At 39.8% G+C, this 17,336-nt stretch overlaps 1 protein-coding gene across 6 annotated transcripts in view; it reads left to right on the forward strand.

Moving 5' to 3' along the window:
• SLC24A3 (solute carrier family 24 member 3) overlaps positions 1 to 17,336 on the forward strand; it is a 454,104-nt gene that overhangs the window by 117,622 nt on the left and 319,146 nt on the right. The gene's annotated exons all lie outside the window — the stretch shown is intronic.

Consider the following 17,336-nt stretch of genomic DNA (forward strand, 5'->3'; position numbering starts at 1 on the left):
TTTATGTGTTGCCTGTCACTACTTTTTTGATATAACAGCCTGTTCAAGACTGTATGTCATGCAAAGCCTAAAATATTTACTATCTGTCCCTTTACAGAAGAGCCCCAGACTCTTCACTTGTGTATAGGAAGACAAGCTCTCCTTCCTGTTGGGACAAGTAGCAGAGTTAGATTTGCCTGTGCTTGTCCTCACCTGAACTTGGTGAAGCTAGTTAGCCTTATCGCTCAGGAAACTTCCAATCTGTAAAATATATATGAATTTAGTATAGGCCACAGTACAGACTTTTTACCCCAGCACATAATAAATTGCAGAGAGAATTTTTTACGAACACTCTGTAAGTATGTGCATTTTGGATAACTTGGCCTTGGGGTCACGTTTTGGACAGCCACTTAGCATATGGCCTTAGTCCAACTGGCCTCTCAGAGTCTCTGTTACCACATCATTGAGAATATGAAATCACAATCCTTGTTTTTGGCTATTGAGATAACATTTGCAGTGAGGATTAAATAAGAAAATGGATTAAAAGTGCTTATCCTTGTGCCTCACACATTTTAAAAGTCCATAAATGGTAGTTCTTGAAGTAAAATGTTTTAGCAAATAGATGATGGACTAAGAGAATCAGTGTGCTCAGAACAAGGTCATATCACCATGTGAGTATCGTGTGGAAAGATTCTCCATTTATACTTTAGAAAACCTATTATATCAGTTAGCTATAGCTGTTTAGAACAGAAAGCATTTACTATGGCTCATGAGTTCTTAGGTCAGCTTGGTACTTATGCTGATCTGAGTCAGGCTCAACTAATCTCAGTTGTCCTTGTTCATGTGTCTGTGATTATCTGGTGGTCAGCTGTGGGCTGGCTGGTCTAGGATGGCCTCATGTGTCTTGAGATCTATGCTGAGAAATGGACACAGCATCAGTTCCACCACATTCTCTTGGCCACATCAAATCACAAGGACAGCCTAAGTTCAAAGAATAGCTCTACTAAATGATGGGAAGAGCTGAAAATCATATTGGAAAGGACATGGACAGGGATGAATGAAGAACTGGGAAAATTTTTGCATTCATCTATCGCATTGGCTTCTTTACCAAGATGATATAAAATAAATCAAGAAATCATAGGTACCACGCCTTTCATCCATAAGAATTATTAAATTGAAGTGTCCAAGTGTTTTTTGCTATTGCTATTTAGCTTTATAAAGAAGGCAATGAATATACAATCTTTACCTTTAATAGAAAGAAGCTATAAAATGAAGCTTTTGAATTAGGAACCCCACATGGCATACCCATGCTCTCCCTGCCCTGTCATCCTTGCTACAGACTTTGGCCAGCAGAGCCTTTGACATGACAGGATTTAATTTGGGGCGTGCATCCCACAGTTTGTCATGAAATAAGGCCAGCAAACTGCGGACTGATTGCATATCACATTTATTTCTCTGACATTTTTTACAAGCCCCACAGCCTTTGGATCCCTTTATAAAGGAGCCCTCAAGCTCCTACTTCTCAGGTTGGTGAAGCTTCCTGAGTCTGTGTCTGCACATTGCTGCCGAGGTCACTTGGGAAGTGAAAATTGTGGCTGGACAGTGCATGTCTTGGCCTCTGAGATCAGGCAGTCCTGGCTGACCTGCAAGTTTGATCTCATTGGCTATTAGATTTCAGCCACTTGTTTTGGATTACACTAACTGTTGATAGTATGAGGCATTCAAAAACTCAGGCTGTAGAGTTAAATAGAACATGGAAACCGGGCTCTGCCACGTGCAGGTGTGACCTTGGGCATGATGCTGACCTTGAGGAGCTTCAGGTTTACATCCATAAGATGGGAGTAATGTGTTTATGATATGGTGCTGTGAAGACGGCATGAGTTAAAGTTGTGATGCATCTAACTTCAGTGTGTGGAATAAACATTCACTAAATGACAGCTCTTATCAAGATTATTTTTATGGGTCCGACTCCACTGTAGTGAGCCTCTTGGCAGTTTTTAAGATTGAGTTTTATGCCTGGCTCTGCCTTTTCAAAGGGGTCTCCACTGTGTTTCTTAGGCCAGGTCTGAAACGCCAAGTTTTAATGGAAACATCCGTGAAGCTGTCATTTCTGATTTGCATAGGGACTTTCTACGTTTTGAAGCGGGTAGCTTCTCTTCAGCAAAGGGACACTGGCCAAGCTTCGAAAGAGCCATAAACTTGCTGAATCATGGAAAGATATTCTTGGACATGGAGCTTCAAAACCAGACCCTGTTTATAATGAAGTTGACTGCTTCCAAAGCTTCGTATTACACCCTCCCTGTAGTATTCCCATGGGGAGTTCATCGGGCCTTAGTTTTGGTTTGGATGACTGTTCAGTCCTCTTTCTTATCCTGTGGGCCAAGTTTTAGTGGGGTGCAGTTGTTTCTTGTCCCCAGGTACCTGTTTTGTTTTGTTTTATTTTGTTTCTGCTCAGTATTTGTGTGGGCATTGGCACTGCAGAAGGGAGCATGTAAATAAATACACTCGATGAAGAATCCATGAGAATATTTATTCATAAGCTATCTCTGAGTCTATATAACAATGTATAGGAGAACAAAATGTCATTTCACTTATTCAGCTGTTTAAAAATTCTGATTTTTTCTGTTTTATAAGGAAAAGTAAAAGCAACAGGTTAGGAAAACTGAATGTAAGGTACGGTGGTATTAGAAGAAACAGAAATTGTTAAATAAACATTAGCATTCATTTCCCTTGGCTTCCACATGGTGTTTCAGAGAGGCCCACCCTCATCTACCTGCTGGGTAGAACTGTATTCTTAACCTATGGCTGTGAGGTTTGCCAAGTGCCGAGGGCTAAGGGCCAGAGACCAAAGGGGGTGTGGACAGAACTGAGCTGGAGACAGCCTCTGTCTGGTCCTGACCATGATCCAAGTTGCTTGGGTGAAACTCTAAGTTAGTAACACATTAAGTGTTTATCAGTCATGTTCATTCAACAGTAGACTGAATTCAACAGGGAAGGGAGGCAGAAGAGTTCTAGATGGAAATTATGAGAATTACATATAATCCCGAAGCAGGGCGTGTTTGATGAAGTGACATTCTCAGTGGGAACTAGCACCCTTGCATGTGTTTTTCATCTCATCATCACTGGAATTTGGGGCATGTATAGGACTCAGAGGTGATCTCAGATCTTTAGGTTCAGGATGGTGTTATTGAGTTCATTTGTGTCCCCCAGAAAAGATATGTTGGCACCCTAAACCCCAACACCTCAGAATGTGACCTTATTTGGAGACAGAAACTTTGCAGAGGCAATCAAGTTAAAATGAGGTCATTGGAGCCCTAATCCAGCATAACAGGTATCTTTTTAAAAGGAGACATTTGGACGCAGATATACACAGGGAGAAGGCCATGTGAAGATGGAGGCAGAGATTAGGGTGATGCTTCTCCAAGCCAAAGAATGCCAAAGATTGGCAGCAAATCACCAGAAACTAGGTAAGAGGCATGGAACAGCTTCTCCCTCACAACCCTCAGAACCAACCCTGCCAACACCTTGATCTCGACTTCTATTCTCCATAACTGCGACACAATAAATATAAGTTGTTTAAGCCACCCAATGTGTTGTACAGGCAGCCCTAGCAAACAAATACAGCTAGCATCGTGATAAAGGGTGTGGATAATCTCACCCATCACCCCACTGTATTTTTGACACCACCTATAGTCTGTGCAGGAAGGAGGACTGAGGTGGAGAAAGAGCAGCGACAGGGCTTAGGATCAGATACTTTCAGGACCCCCCAAATGAGGCTGGGAACCACTTGGCAACTAAGATTCATAGATTTCTAATAAGCACTCAGAAATAACATGGCAAAATCTAGATTTCTGTCTCTTGTTATCTCGATTTTCTGTTTAAAACAATAATGATAATATTAAAAGTACAGTCATATGGTGTAATTCATAGAGGGAGCAACACGACTGTGAAGTGTAATTTAAGTGCAGGACACACTTAAATTTGTCTTTACCACCACTGAAGGAAGGTCTCGTTGGGCCCTTCTGGTGAAAGAAATGAAGTTCCAGAAGGTATAGTGACTAGCAGAAGGTAAATAACAGAACCAGAGTTCAATTCCAGGATTCTCTACTTGCAGGATCTGTGATCTCCTCACTATTCTGTAGAATGACAATACAGTTGCCTGGGTGGGATCATCTAGAGAGTTCTGAAACTACTGATGCCTGGATCTCCCCTAGAGGAGCTGAATTAGCTGCTCCAGGAGGTGGCCTGGGCATGGGGATTTTTCAAATCTCCTAGGTTGAGACCCACCACAATAGGCCAACCAATTTAGCATTTCAGAATGAAAATATTGCGTTAGCTTATTGAGAAGTTCTCACAGAAGTTAGTAAGAATACGTGACTTTTTTTTCTCAAATACAGATTCTGGGGCTCCAGCCAGGCATTCTAGATCAGAATTTCTAAGAGTAGAGTCCAGGAGTCTGTATTTTACAAAAGGTCCAAATGTTATTTTAGGATCATCCAGGTTTTGGTTCTAGAGTGTATTCTAGAAGAATTCCAGGCCATTATGGGTTCTGTTGTCCTCTGTAAAACCTATGATACCCTATCTAGTGACCTAGGGAGCTTAGCTGTCTTTTCATTTCAAAGATTCTAAAGGTAAATATTATAGTGCAGTGCTAAAAAAGACCAGGGACTTAAAGATGGAGTAAATATTCCTTTACTCAGTAACTGGGTATAACTCCCAGCCACCATGAAGCTGCTTTGGCATTTTACAGAGTTTTGTAGAAATCTGCCAAATCAAAGTAGTTTCCCATTCCATAAATTTATAGAATGCAGCATTTTGGACATTGTTTGGCTGATTTCTTTGTTCTACAAATGAACAAACTGAAGCTTATAGAGCATGCAGCCACCTGCCTAATATCTGAGAAATGTAGTAAGGACTGGTGGCTTCTAATACCAGCCATGGTATTTTCCTCATTGTCTCTGTGTTTCTGACTCTGGGCTCCTCTTGCTGCAGTGTGCTGGCCATATCTCTGTGAGATCTGTGTTCAGGATTGGGCCTGTTCTGCAGGAGTCACCATGATGTGGTGACAAGCAAAGCTGTTCTTGGCCAGGAATTACACTAGAACCTGAAGGAGTTGTCCCCAAAAGAGCAAGGACACACTTCACAATGTTTGACAAAGGGAGTCAAGGTTTCCATTCAGGATATTCTATGGAACGAATGATGTGGTCTTCTCCAAAAGGTCACCTACACCACCTTGGACAATTTCTAATTCTTTATCCTCTAGACTCATGCGCATCACCTTACATACATCAGGTACCTTCTGTCCTGGAGTTGTTCATTGTCCCATGTGGAAATGAGCACATTTGAGCTTGGAATCCTAAGGTCTAAATCTCAGCTCCACCCATCACTCATTAGTCTCGCTCAGCTTCCATTTTTCTAATCTCTAATAACATACACCTTAGGGGCATTTGTGAAGAGTAAAAAGATAGTGAGAATCAAAAGCACTTTAAAACTTCATAAAATACTAGTTATTATTATTTTTATTATTTTTATTGTTTTTATTGTTTTTATTGTTAGAGTGTTGGCCTGCATTAGGTTGAAATGGAAACTAAAGGTGAGTCATCAACTTTGGTTTCTACCTTTAAGAACAATTAAGTACAAGTTTCTATTTGTGGGTCTGGTTTTCTTGTGCCAGCCTTCAAATAATCTAGTAATATAATGGCCTATACAGTAAATTAAGCTGACTAGTTCTTTGTTCTTCTAAAATTTAAAATCCAAGACTGAAAATATTTGCAGTGACAAAGGTGATTGGGCCATTAGCCAGAGCAAGTCCATTAATTAATCGGTCTTTACATCTTGCCCAAGTGCTGTGGGAAACTGGAGCCATGGCCCCTGTACTCTGCCCTGTGTATCTATCATGATAAATTTCTGCTGAGTTGGCCATGTTAATCTATGTTAATGGACTGATCAGATTTAAGATCATATTCTATTATAGAACAACCATACATTTGAATATTGGGCAATCATTAAAAATTAAGTTGTTGAATATTGAGTGACATGAGAACATACTCATGATAAATATTTTAGGTGCAAAAATCAAGTTATAATATGGAGATACATGCACTAAATGTTAAGAATGAGTTTCTGATAGCAGAAAGAAGGTATTTTTTATTTTCATCTTTGTATCTGTTGTTATTTTTCAAGGAAATGCTAATTCTACCTCATAGATAGGGCTTCAAAGAAGAGGTAATACTTGCGTTGGGTTTTTATGGATGTGTAGAAGTTTCAAAAGGCAGAAGGGCCATCCTGAGAAATGGGACTAGCATTTGTGGAGGCCTGAGGGAATGAAAACCTGTCACCTGTTCTGGAAATGGCCAGCAGTTCAGGATGGACAACATACAGATGGGCAACCAGCTAGTGTTTACAGCAAGGTCTGGGCGGAACAGAGGGAAGGACTTAGGAACATTGAGGAGCAATAATGGATAAGTGCAATGAAGGCAGATCGTGGAGAATTTTGTAGGCCTGATAGTGGATTTCTCACCATAAAGGGAAAGGGGGTTTGAATGTGATTTTACAGGTGTTGTGTGTTTGTTAGAATAATGGAGCATAATGAAAACATGCTTGCTCTTCCATGCTTTCCAAAGTCATTAACTCATGTACTTCACCTGTAACCAATACTGATCCAGAGGTTTTTTGTACTTTCATTTTGCCATAGTCCTGAAAATAAGCCCTGGTCTCTGAGCCTGGGAAGAATTATAGTGGACTTCACTTCTGAGCATTGGTTTCAGGTTGAGGAAAGCAGCTAAATATCTGTGGATGCCCCCAGTGAATAAAGAGGGAAATGATTGATGATGGAGACAACAGTGAACATAAGACAATAAAGTGTATTACTACATCATTTAAAAATTTGTTCACCTCTTAATTTAGTTTTTGCCTCTGCATTATTTTTGAGGCTTAGTAATCTGGTTCAGATATATATTTGGCTGGGTTTCTAGTGGAACCACCAGTCCATCTCTGAACAGTACTTGCAAGCATCCTGAACCCTAACTTCTATACCTGCAGATAGATAGAATGAAACTAGTTATAGCTTTGCTTACATACATGCTTTGGTCTTGGATTGGGTTCCCCAATAATTAGACTCTGGGAGCAGGATTTGAGTTCAACCAGTTTATTTGGGAGGTGATCCCAAGAAGCACTGGTAATGGAGTGGGAATTGAGACAGACAAGGAAAGGAATCAAACAAAGGATATAATAATAAGTAAGTCACTTCTTTGGGCAGCAGAAGTTCAACTTACAAGGGACAACTGGAAATCTGCAGAGTACATACAGAGCCTTTCTTCAAGGGCCAAGGACATCAGGGAGTATTTATCAACTAACTCTTGTCCACCATTGGTTGAGGGTTACTTCTGGGGGAATTAGTTTGTCAGCACCCCTGGCTTTCTCTACATAATGGGATGAGCTTGCTCTGTGGCCAGAGAAAGCCCTCAGACAAGGAAGAGTGGGTGCCAGGGGAATATGGGTAGAACACTCACTACTCCATGTCACATGGAAGGCTTAGCAATAAAAATAATGATGAGAAACTAGATGCTCTCCCCCTAAGATCAGGAAAAAGGTTCATTTATCCACTCTCACCACTCTATTAAACATCATACTGGAAGTCCTTGACAATGCAATAAGACAAGAAAATGAAATACAAGATATAAAGATTTGGAAGGAAGAAATAAGACTGTCTTTGTTTGCAAATGTCACGATTGTCTATGTAGAAAATCCCCCCCCAAAAAAAAAGCGTCAGAAAACAAACAAACCAACAAACAACAATGACAAAAACCTAATGGAAGTAAATGATTATAGCAAAGTTTCAGGATACAAAAGTCAGTTGCTTTTCTATACATCAGTAATGAATATTTGAAATTTGAAATTAAAAACACCATTTACATGAACAGAAAATAACAAAATACTTAGGTTTAAATCTAATAAAACATATATAAGATCTATATGAGTAAAACTAGAAAACTCTGATGAAAGAAATCAGAGTTTAATAAATGGAGGAATATTCTATGTTTATGGATAAGAAGATTAGATAGTGTTAAGATATCAGTTCTTCCCAACTTGATCTTGATTAGATTCAATACAATTCTAACCAAAATCCAAACAAGTTAGTTTGTGAATATCAAAAAAAAAGAAGCAATTCTAAGGTTTATATGGAGAGGCAAAAGACTCAGAATAGCCAACTCAGTATTGAAGGAGAAGAGCAAAGCCAGAAGACTGACACTACATGACTACAGCCCTTACTGTAAAGCTACAATAATTAAGACTGTGTTATTCACCTAACACTAATATAATGCTTAATGTCAATTATTAATTAATTAGTTTTTGTTGTTTATTTAAAAAAAAGAGAGTGAAATATTGGCAAAAGAATAAGCAAATAGATCAATGAAACAAACTAGAAAGCCCCCAAATTGAAAGCAAACAAGATATCCTTTAATAGGCAAATGATAAGCAAACTACTGTACTTATATACAATGGAATATTATTCAGCAGTAAGAAGAAATGAGCTATCAATTCACAAAAAGACAAGGAGGAACCTTAAAAGCATATCGTTAAGTGAAAGTAATCATACTGTATGATTACAAGTTTTTGAGATTCTGGAAAAGGGCAAAATTGTAGAGATAGTAAAAATATCACTGGTTACTTGGGATGGAAGAAGGAAAGTTTAAATAGGTGGAACATTTATCCACCTATGTAAGACTTTTATGGAGGTGAAACTATTCCATATGACACTCTAGTGGTGGATAGATTACATTACGCATTTATCAAAACCCATAGAACTGTACAATACAAAGAGTAAACCCTTAGGTAATAATAATGTTTTGTGGACCTTAGATAATAATAATTATCAATATTGGTTCATTGGTTGTTACAAATATATTACACTAATGCAAATCTTAATAATAGAGGATACTGGAGTGGGGGGATGAGGGAGTATATGGGAACTCTCAATTGCATATTCTCAATTTTTCTATAGAAGTATAACTTTTCTTTAAAAACCGAAACTGTTATGTAGGTTTGAGTTTTTAGAAAATTAATATTTGTGAGTAATTCACATAAAAGGAGAGAAAAGAGTCCAGATTTGCCTGTAAAGATGATTTTAGTGGAAAAATAAAAGTGCAACATTATGGAGATCAAAAACACTATGTTTGGGGACTTTTATGATGTGACAGGAGTTTGTGGGCTCAGGATTCACTCATGCCTAAGTCCCTTCCCACCCAGCCTGTCACTTAGGAGCTGCCGAACTTTAGATAAGTTATGATTCAGCTTTAGACTTCCCATCTGCGAAATGTGGAAGATCTGCTCCATGGGGCTGTTGTGAAGGTGAGGGGAGGTAATGTCTACAAAGTGCTTAGACAGCACAGCACATGGAGCTCAGTTCCCTCCCACCATTGCCTTGCCTCCAGATCTCTCAGGGTGCTGTACAGAATGTTCCTCTTTGATTCAATCAGGGGTTGCGCCATCTTTGGCTTATGTTCTACAGCTGGGCTGTCAGTTGATGACAGATAGCTACTCAGGCAGGTCACAACAAGGTGGTAATTGACCTTTCTCCCCCAAGGACATCTGTTCAGGCTCTACTAGAAGCCAAGGGTTCCCCATGTGGGGTTTTAGTTTCACATCGAGGCCCTCCAAACGTTCTTTATGGGCTGGCAAAGGCGTTTCACACTTCAGCTGGGCCTCCTGAAGATGTTTTGCTTTCTGTAAGGAGAATTGGGAATTCCTAGCTGATCCTGTTCACTCTCACTTCAGCGCCTCAAATAGACTCTCCCATACCTGCAAACAGCCATATCCAGACAAGCCATTAGTCTCTAATAGGAGGTGAGCTATCACTGTATTGGACAGTGCAGAGAGAGATTATTTCCATCATCTCAGAAAATTCTGTTCAACCGCATAAATAAGGAATATTCTGTTTTTCTCACTAGTTACCCTTTTTAGCTCCTGCATGAATCTCCTCCTTGCTATTAAGAAAGCATTCAGTTCTAGCCCTCAAAGCCTATTAACATACTGATAGATTGATAGAGTTGTCATTTAACAAGACTGGCATAATGCCATATCTATGGCTTTTCAAATGGAAGCACCACTCCTCTGCTTGACACACAAGCCCTCACCAGGACCTAAGCCCACCTATGCCACCATATCGCCTTCTGCTCCCCAGCACATGCCCAGCGTGCATGGCATGTGCACACCAGGAAACTCACTGTTTGAGGAGCTCATCAGTCCTCTTCACGCCTCCATACTGGGTCTCGTTTCATTTTACTCTCCAGTCTTGGTGTAGTCTCCCTTCTCCACATCTGTCCTGGTAAAAATCTCCATGATTTGACATGCTTCTTTGATATCACCTCCTCAAAGAAGATCTTCATGATCACTCAACCAGATGTCTCCCTCAGGGGAACACCCTAACTCTTCATGTTTCCCTCCCTTGTGACACCCTGCACATCTTGTTTCATATCAGATTTGTCTATTTGCATTACCCATCCTCACTCCCTCTTGGATCATGAATTCATTTTAAGGACAAATGCTCTTTCCCCTTCATCTGTGTAGGCTAACCCAGTGGTTTGCCAAGCAACACACATTTGGTGAGTTGTCAGACTCTCTTTTTAAGAAATAATCTCAAGTCTCCGAGATGTTCTTTTCTTAAAACACAGGAAAAGCCAGCACTCTTACACTGACTCCATGTTGGGAAACCCTACAGAATCTGTGCCTCAATCCCCTATCTCTGTGCCTCTAGACCAGTATTTAGCCACACTGGTCATGTGTCCGTCCCCGTCTGCAGACTAAGGGGACTGGATTGCATAGCAGATATTGCTGATGCCCAATACCTGCTATGTCCCTCAAGGCTTATTATTTAGGTATAGATTACCTTTCTCACTGTCTGAACATGAACCTTTTTGCCTGAGGGGTTTTGAAAGTTCTAAAAAGCCTGGGAAGACCACTCTGCCTGCCCTACAAAGCACACCAGAAGTTCTAAGTAATCAATACATCCAGAAACAGCACTCATTTTAAAAATCCTCATTGCTGATAGTTGGTGTATAAATACTCTATTTTCCTCACCTGTTGTAGGGATAGTGTTGAGGTTCATGCTTTGTATGTCTTCCCAGAGTTTCCCAGGAAGATTGAGCTTTAATTACCCGGAAAGTAACTGGTACTTGATATCTTAACTCTTTGTTGGCTGCCTTTCTTCCTTATCCTAGTTCCTTACTACTGAGATCCCCTTCACCTCCCAGTAAACTAGCTACCTTGAATATTCATCTCAAGTTCTGCTTCTGGGAAATCCAAATTAATGTCGAGTGACTGCTGTATAAGCTTCATTTCTGACATTCTGACTTCTTTGGTTTTGTCATCTTTCGATTTGCTCTGGTTGGCTTTTTGTCTACACAGTTTGCCACCTGGGAGGCATACGTCCATGAGCTCTTAGCTGGAATGATTACTTCATTCATGTCATCAGGCTAATCCTTGTAAGTGACATGTTCAGCCAGGGACCAAACAGGATGAGGAACATGCCTTGAGAGTGTGAGCACAATTGGAGGTCTCCAGGAGTTCTGAAGAAAAAGGTGCAGAGAAGTTCTTGGCTATAGTAGCTCTACCTTAAGCCAAGGATTACTGAGAGTTACCAGCTCTATTTATAAGAAATGAATTCATAGCTGGGTAGTTTATATATGAAGAATGGGAAATACTTTTTTAATGTTAAATTTCATTTTGTTCTATAGTTGGTAAAAAGAGCATTTAATTGCATTTAATTAAAATAGAATTTAGAGGAAGAGATCAAAGTTACTTGAAAATGTTCTTTTACAGATTAACATCTACCTGAATTTACCTCTACTTTTCTTTCCTCAAGTTTTGTTCTCCTGTCCTCTCTTCATTTTTTCCCTTCATCTCTGCCTGTCCTTTTGCTACTATTTTTTTGCATTTTTGTATTTAGACAATGTTAAGGTTTCTTTTTTCTTTTAATACACATGCAAATAATTTGATTTAACTGTTTAGCATTTGAACTTAGACTTTTCGAAGCAAAAAGAGACAAATCTGTGGCACACGTGCCACCATCTGCCATCCACTGCTCTTGCCAGACATCAATAATTGCACAACCTTCTCAACTCAGAGTTCCAGGAAGCCATTGCCAGTTGATTGGTATTAGCATAGGAGATTAATTTTTTTTATTTAATGTAAATGATAAGATTGGGGAGGATGACTAATTTAGGCAGATACTTGGTACGGCTGTTACTTTCACTTGTCCTTTGTTTAGAGAATGTAGGAAGAAAGGAGAGTTTTAGGACAACTTGTCCTTAAATTCCATGGGTTATGAGTCAGTCGTGGGTGAAGCTCTGTGCTAAGTTTTTCATCCATTTAAGAGAACTCCAAGAAAGAGAAAGAGAGAAGCACAGAGTTCTCCACTCATCTCCATCCAAACCCCTGTAGCAGTTCATTAAAGACCTTGAACAATATGTATGGATGGGATTCTCTCCCTTTTTCTCCTCCTAAGGAGTTATACTTATTAATGCCAACCACTTTTCCCATGAACTAGCACCCAGATCTCTTGATTATTGACATCACCTTCCCTCAGATGCTTTGATGTTTAGCGCTCTCTGATGATTTTCATGGCTCAGGTTCAGGACTGGCCCCTGTAGAGTCTTTTGAGGGAGACAGAGAAGAGACATTTTCCCCACACTCATGCCTCATCAGTCTTTCTTCAGAAACCTGGCCTTGGCATTGTGGGCATCTCCCACTGCTGCTCTGCCAAATCCTCCTATAAGTATAGGCTGATTTCTTTAGATTGTAAAGAACATTTCCTCTCCCACCCACTTTTCCAGAGTTGAAGCTCATTCTTACTATTTCCTCTCCATCTCATCACTGCATCATGGGTAGGCAGTATCAGGGCCAACCCATGGCGCTCAGCTGCTTGTCCTCTAAGTCCTGATGTGTGACTCAACAGGACCCTCATCCCTCTTTCTGGCCACCACCACCCTTTCCGGCTTCTCCTCCCACCTTATCCTTATGTCTCGGGTTGAGAATGAACTTGGAGAGCTTCCGTGTTGGCTGAATAACCAAAGTGATTAGCTTCTCAGCAGTCCTCACATGTGTATCCATAGTGGTAGTAATATTTGTCACTTCCATCTTCCATGAAATTCTTTTCCTGGGGCATTCGACAGTGTCTTTTATTCCTTTGACACTCTGAGTAGAGGTTTAGCTTTGCACAGCTCTCTTCTGTATACCTCCCAAGGCTTCAGAAAATGCCTCTTGTCTGGTTGCTTAGTTACCTCAGTTTTTCTCAGGTGATTAGTTTGAGGCAGGCTGAACACCATGATATCCAGAGGCTCCATGGGTTTAAACAAGTACAGAAGGTGTGGAAAACTTCTTTAGTGACTCTTCACACTTTAGTGACAAGAGAGCTTGGCTTCAGAAAATCTTTATCCATTGTGTCATTGATGCATAGAGAAGGAAATGGTGCCCCTCATACTTCTGGGTCTAGGAGTCCTGGAAGCAGAGCTTGAGATGGGGATTCATGATCACATGTTTTATTGAGGTAAAGCTCTTGGGAGAAACCTGTGAAAGAGGGAGAGAAGCAGGACATGGCAGGGGAAGGGACCAGAAAATGGTGCCCTATCAGGGTAGGTTCAGCCTTGACCTGATCCAGTGTGGGGGAAGTTAGTCCTGTAGCTTAAATCACACCAAGGATTGTCTCTGCTTTAGTCAAGAGGCCTTATCATCCATGCTTATATCAGTCAGTTATTGAACACCCCCATGAGATAGGGGAGGTCCAACCTTCCAGGGGGCAGTTTCATGGACAGAGTCCCAGCTTTAGCCTCAGCAGCTGGGAGATGCAGTACAAGCCACCGAAAGAAATTTAAGCCAGCACCAGAGTAAGTGACTACCCAGAATCTTGCTCTGGAAGCAGGAAGCTAACACTATGGAAAGGCTGCTGTGAGCAGGTATGTGGAGAGCTTCCACATCCATGTCCTCACTTAATGCTCAAAACAACCTATGAACACAGCATTGTTTTCCCTCAGCGGGATTCAGGAGCTTTCTAAGGTCTAAGAAATAATGAGTGGTGGATTCGAGATTGAACCCAGATCCCTCTTTCTTCGGTTCTTTCACCAAAGCCCCAATTCTCTGTATTGAACATCACTGCTAAACTACTGCCTGCAGCAGGAACCCATTTCAACGTAGTTTCTCAGTCTTAATGAGAAACAAAACAAAAACAAAAACAAAAAACATTGTACAGGAATCTCCTAGAAAGTTTTCCAAAAATTATCTTTTAAAGTCTTTAAGGGTCTTCAGGGTTATTTGATTTGTTTACACAGATACACATTTAGAAGTTAAGACAAATTCTTTGCTTCTCAACAAGCCTGCAGTAGATCCAAATTACCAGTTTGGGAAGCAGGGCATCTACAGGCAGGGGGAGGCTGAAAGGAGGGAGAGTTTAATCACAGAAATTAAAAAAAAAAAGAAGCAGTCTTGGCCATTCCATGTAGAAAAACCTACAGCTTAACATGCTTTAGTAGGCCCTAAGAATGTCATATATTATGTTCTAGAATTAACCGGAATTCATTTGCTTATTTTTCAAAAGATTTCTATTGAGTATCTATTGTGTGTCAGATACTATTCTAGAGATACAAGGACTATTGAGAAATGGTCCTTTTCCATAAAGTGCTTGTATCATAAAAACTGCTTCAGGAGGAAGCAGGAGACAAAAGCAAGAGCCTCCCCTGAGCAGTGTCCTTTATCATATTTATAAAATGAATAAAATATATGATCCAATAAGATTATGAAGAGATACTCCACATCATTAGTCTTCAGCAAAATGAAAATTAAAACTGCAATGAGAAACTGCTACGTACTTACTAGAATGACTCAAATTGAAAAGATGGCAATGCCAAGTGTTGGCAAGGATGAGGAGTCACTGAACTCTAACATGGTTGATGGAAATATAAAATTGTGCAGCCACTTTGGAAAACAGTTTGAAAATTTTGTTATAAGTTAAACATTTACATACCATATGACCAAACCATTGTATACCTAAGTATTTACCCCAAAGAAATGAAAAATATGGTCACAAAAACATGCACATGAATGTTTTATTTCATAGCAGTTTTATTCATAATATTCCCAAACTTGGAAAACCCAGATATCCATCAACTGGTAATGAATAAACAAATAGAGGTCCATCCATGCAACTTTTTCAACTCAGCAGTTGAAGGAATGAACTACAGAGACACACAACAGCATGAACGGATCTCAGAAACATCATGCTAAATGAAAGAAGCCAGACACAAAAAGAGCACATACTGTATGATCCCATTTGTATAAAATTTTTGAAAATGCATATTAGTCTATAGGGGCTGAAAGCAGATCAGTGGTTACATGCTGACCAGATGTGGGAAAGATGTATCATAAAGGGGCACAAGGAAACTTTTGGAGGTGTTGGAATTGTACACATATTTATTATTTTAATGTGTTTTTATTTTTAATTGAAATATATTTGACATATAACATTATGTAACTTTAAGGTGTATAACATGTTGATTTGAGACATTTATATATTGTAATATGATTGCCATTGTAGCAATAGTTAGCACCTCTATCACCTCACATAATTACCATTTTTTTTTTGTGGAATAATTAAGATCTGGTCTCTTAGCGAGATTGATGATTAAAGTGAAATATAAATAGCTGCAGTTTATTGTACATAAATTATACTTCAATAAAGTTGATTTTTTAAAAAAAGCACCTAATAGCTTGCTTAGCACATAGCAAATGCTCAGTAAATGTGGGACTTAATGAGAAAACCACCAGTCTCGCTCCTAAGGTAGTTGCTTCTCTTCCCTGGGCAGCAGTGAGGTACAAAAACTCCCCAACATCTTCCCTGTTAGGCAGAAACACTGACCCAACTCCCCTTCTCAGTGGGTTCTGGCCTGTGGAGAAGGCTGCTTCCTGCCGGAAGCAATTATGTTCTCATTTTCATCTTGGCATCCTTAGGACTTGGATTCAGACTTCCAAGGCCTGGCCACACCTTGGGCTGGGCTGAGTCAGGAAACCAGCTGGCTCCCCACGCCTCTGCTCCACCCGGGCATCCTTCTGGCCCAAAGGGAAGAGAGCATATGGTTCCAATCATCGAATTTTAGACTTTGCCTTCACTTGGGTTTCGATTCGGTTTAGAGGCCTCCTTTAAGACTTTATCTACTGGTTCTGCTTAGTGTTACATTTCAATCTGAGTTCAGACCACTTCATAAGATAGCCCCTGATTAAAACTCAGTAAAACAAGACAGTGAGATGACGAGATACAAAGGATGGCACATTCAAAATCGCTCTTAATGCCTGGGTTCTGCATTCTAGACCCACCAAGATAAACAAGTGCAACTTTCTTTTCTTCCTTAAATCAAGATGTGATTTTTATCTCTGGCCTCTCCAGCCTGCAGCTTTGGGGACCACCAGGGACCATTGACCCAGTTCCTTGGAAAATAATTGCCAGCCGCTCTCCTCCAAGAGTGCTTAATCCTCTTTGCAGTCGGGTGAAGGATATCATTTTTAAATATATAGGATAAAATACACAGAGCAACAAAAAGTATTTCAACTATATTGAAATCTAGTTATATGTATAGTGAGTGAATAAACAACCTGGTGAGGGAGTAATAACCTATGTACTTCTTTATTCATACATTCAATAGCTGGATCTGGTGGCGGGCCTAATAACTCTGTCATTTTAATCGTTGATGAATATAAGTGCCATTTTGAGATGCTTACTGTATTATATTAGACTAAAATACCCAACAGCTATTGGTGATAAAGTCACAGAAATTGCTACTATTATGTGGTTTGCTGCCTACATTCATATTGAAGGAAATGCTACATTTCAGTTAGAAATTAGTTCAAAAATGAATTTCCTCATCCCAGTTCGCAGGTCTCCTCAATTCTATCCATAGAACCTTTGGTAAAGTCTCCCTGGAATTAAAGTCAAACTCTCCCCCATGCTAGGCTTTCCCACTGAGATGAATCCTCTGTCACACCCCTGCCAACAGCATATATCACTGCCTAAATTAAAAAAAAAATTGTGAACTATTTCAGACATAAAAATGTAGAGGGATTAGTATAATGAACATTCATATATCTATCACCCACCTAAGAAATAGAGTATTGTAAATACGTTTTGAAATTTCTTTTGACTTCTCAGGGCTCACATTTGCATTTCATTCCCTGCTTCCCAGGAGTGACCTCTATCTAGAATTGGATGTTTGGGATTCCTGTTTATATATCTTAAGGTTTTCACCACACATGTATGTATCCATAAATAATACCAAATATCTGCTATGTATTCTTAAACTCAATATAAGTGGTTT

This window comes from Rousettus aegyptiacus, unplaced genomic scaffold (genome assembly GCF_014176215.1).
Source record: "Rousettus aegyptiacus isolate mRouAeg1 unplaced genomic scaffold, mRouAeg1.p scaffold_m13_p_12, whole genome shotgun sequence".
NCBI classification, from domain to species: domain Eukaryota; kingdom Metazoa; phylum Chordata; class Mammalia; order Chiroptera; family Pteropodidae; genus Rousettus; species Rousettus aegyptiacus.